This window comes from Struthio camelus, chromosome 32 (assembly GCF_040807025.1).
Source record: "Struthio camelus isolate bStrCam1 chromosome 32, bStrCam1.hap1, whole genome shotgun sequence".
In the NCBI taxonomy this organism is placed as follows: Eukaryota; Metazoa; Chordata; class Aves; order Struthioniformes; family Struthionidae; genus Struthio; species Struthio camelus.
In genome coordinates this window covers 572,936-576,093 of record NC_090973.1, presented here as the reverse complement: position 1 = coordinate 576,093, position 3,158 = coordinate 572,936, and the positions used below count along the sequence as shown (strand labels likewise).

Sequence of the window (3,158 nt, the reverse complement as noted above, 5' to 3'; positions counted from 1 at the left end):
ACATGCCCCAGACCCCCCCGCGGCAGCCCCCCAGACCCCCCCGTGTGCGCCACAACCCCCCCAGACCCCCCCCACATGCCCCAGACCCCCCCACACCAGCCCCCCCAGACCCCCCCGTGTGCCCCACAACCCCCCCAGACCCCCCCCCACATGCCCCAGACCCCCCCACGCCCCACAACCCCCCCAGACCCCCCCCGCAGCAGCCCCCCAGACCCCCCGGGTGCCCCACAACCCCCCCAGACCCCCACATACCCCAGACCCCCCCGCGGCAGCCCCCAGACCCCCCGGGTGCCCCACAACCCCCCAGACGCCCCCACATGCCCCAGACCCCCCCCGCGGCAGCCCCCAGACCCCCCGTGTGCCCCACAACCCCCCCAGGACCCCCCCCCGCAGCAGCCCCTCAGACCCCCCCGTGTGCCCCACAACCCCCCATGACCCCCCCCACATGCCCCAGACCCCCCGCGGCAGCCCCCCAGACCCCCCGTGTGCCCCAACCCCCCCAGACCCCCCCACAGCAGCCCCCCAGACCCCCCGTGTGCCCCCACAACCCCCCAGACCCCCCCACATGCCCCAGACCCCCCCCGCGCAGCCCCCCAGACCCCCCCGTGTGCCCCACACCCCCCCAGACCCCCCACATGCCCCAGACCCCCCGCGGCAGCCCCCAGACCCCCCGTGTGCCCCACAACCCCCCAGACCCCCCCCACACCCCCCACACCCCCCCGCAGCAGCCCCCCAGACCCCCCGGGTGCCCCACAACCCCCCAGACCCCCCCACTGCCCCAGACCCCCCACACCAGCCCCCCAGACCCCCCGTGTGCCCCACAACCCCCCCAGACCCCCCAGACCCCCCCTGCAGCAGCCCCCCAGCCCCCCCATGCCCCACAACCCCCCAGACCCCCCCACATGCCCCACACCCCCCCATGCCCCACACCCCCCCAGACCCCCCCACACCAGCCCCCCAGACCCCCCCGTGTGCCCCACAACCCCCCCAGACCCCCCCCAACATGCCCCAGACCCCCCCTGCGGCAGCCCCCCCACGCCCCACAACCCCCCCAGAACCCCCCCCACATGCCCCAGACCCCCCACGGCAGCCCCCCAGACCTCCCCCCCCACCCCAGCTCACTCCCAGACCCCCCCCATGTGCCCCACAACCCCCCCAGAACCCCCACATGCCCAGACCCCCCCCACAGCAGCCCCCAGACCCCCCCGTGTGCCCCACAACCCCCCAGACCCCCCACACCCCCCAGACCCCCCCCTGCAGCAGCCCCCCAGCCCCCCCATGTGCCCCACAACTCCCCCAGACTCCCCCACATGCCCCAGACCCCCCCCCGCAGCAGCCCCCCAGACCCCCCCAACACGCCCCGGACCCCCCCCCGACCCCCCCGCTCACCGTCAGCGCCAGCCAGTCGCGCGCCAGGATGCCGACGGCCAGCGGGTGCCCGGGGGGGGGGGCCAGGTGGATCCGGACCCCGTGGAGCCACTCAGCCATCTGCCCGGGTGCGTGGGGGGGGGGTCAGCGGAGGGGCCCAGGTGTCCGGGGTGCCCCCGCCCCGCCCCGATACTCACGTATTGCTGGGCCAGGGCCCCGCGCGTCCCCCAGCAGCCGCCGGCAGAGCCGCAGCCCCCCCCCGGCGCCCCCCCGGCACCAGCAGCGCCAGCAGCACCAGCAGCCCTGGGGGGGGGGAAGAGGGTGGTGGGGGGCGGGCGGGCACCCCCAAACTGGGGGGGGGCTGCAAAACTGCCTCCCCCCCGAACCTGCCACCCCAAAGTAACCGCTTCCCCCCCCAAAACCTGCCTCCCCCCCAATCACCCCCCCAAAATAACCACTTCCCCCCCAAAACCTGCCTCCCCCCCAATCACCCCCCCAAAATAACCACTTCCCCCCCAAAACCTGCCTCCCCCCCAATCACCCCCCCAAAATAACCACTTCTCTCCCCCCAAAACCTGTCTCCCCCCCAAACCACCCCCCCAAAATAACCACTTCCCCCCCCAAAAACCTGCCTCCCCCCCCAATCACCCCCCCAAAATAACCACTTCCCCCCCAAAACTGTCCTCTTTCCCCCCAACCCCCCCAAAACCCCCCCAACCCCCCCACCTACCCCCAAACCCCCCTCCCTCCCCCCAAAACCCTCTTCTTTCCCCCCAAACCCCCAACCCCCCCCAAACCCCCCACCTACCCCCCAGCCGCATCTCGCCGCCGCCGCCGCCGCCGCGGGGGGGATTTAAGGCCGCGGCGGTTTCGGTTTCGCCCCCCCCCCGGTTCCCCTTTCCCGGCCGGTTCCCAGAACCGGGGAGGGGGGGGAAGTTCCCCCCCCCCCGCCGGGAACCCCCGGCCGCTTCTCCCGGTTTTGTTTTCAGTCATGTTTTACTCCCCCCCCCCCCGGGAAGCCCCGGTAATGGCGGCGGAGGGGGGGGGGGGGCCGGAGCCGCCGCCGCCGCCTCGTTCGAAATGGCCGCGCCGGTGACGTCACTTCCGCCTGCTTCCGGCCAATAGGAGAGCGCGGAGCGATGGAAGGGAGGGGGGGTGTGTGTGTGTGTGTGTGTGTGTGTGTGTGTGGAGCGAGGGGCGGGGCGGGTGGGGAGCTGGCCAATAGGAGCGGAGGGTGCGGCGCGGCGGGCCAATGGGGAGAGGGGGGGCGGTGGCGGAGCAGCTCGGCCTCTCGGCGCGCCCCCGCGGGGCATTGTGGGCTGCTGGAGGAGGGGGTGGAGGGGCGGCGGCGGCGCGCATGCGCTGTGCGGCGGCCGCTGGGGAGGGGGGGACAGATGGGGGGAGCGGCCGCTGTGGGGCGGGGGAGGGGTTGGGGGGGTCCCTATGGGGTGGGGAGGGGCTGGGGGGAGCTGTGGGGCGGGGGAGGGGTTGGGGGGTCCCTATGGGGTGGGGAGGGGCTGGGGGGAGCTGTGGGGCGGGGAGGGGTGGGGGGGTCCCTATGGGGTGGGGAGGGGCTGGGGGGCAGCTGTGGGGCGGGGAGGGGTTGGGGGGTCCCTATGGGGTGGGGAGGGGGTGGGGGGGGAGCTGTGGGGCGGGGAGGGGTTGGGGGTGTTCCTATGGGGTGGGGAGGGGCTGGGGGGACCATGGGGCAGGGGAGGGGCTGGGGGGAGCTGTGGGGCGGGGAAGGGTTGGGGGGACCATGGGGCAGGGGAGGGGCTGGGGGGTCCCTA

At 75.1% G+C, this 3,158-nt stretch overlaps 1 long non-coding RNA gene across 1 annotated transcript; it reads right to left on the bottom strand.

Annotated features, from left to right (window-relative positions):
• Nucleotides 1-1,388: 1,388 nt before the first annotated feature.
• On the bottom strand, nucleotides 1,389-2,409 carry LOC138063612 (uncharacterized). Its single transcript, XR_011137113.1, has 3 exons — nucleotides 2,177-2,409; nucleotides 1,566-1,671; nucleotides 1,389-1,488 (listed from the first exon to the last, which is right to left on the bottom strand). It is a non-coding gene; the product is annotated as an uncharacterized lncRNA (long non-coding RNA).
• Nucleotides 2,410-3,158: the final 749 nt, after the last annotated feature.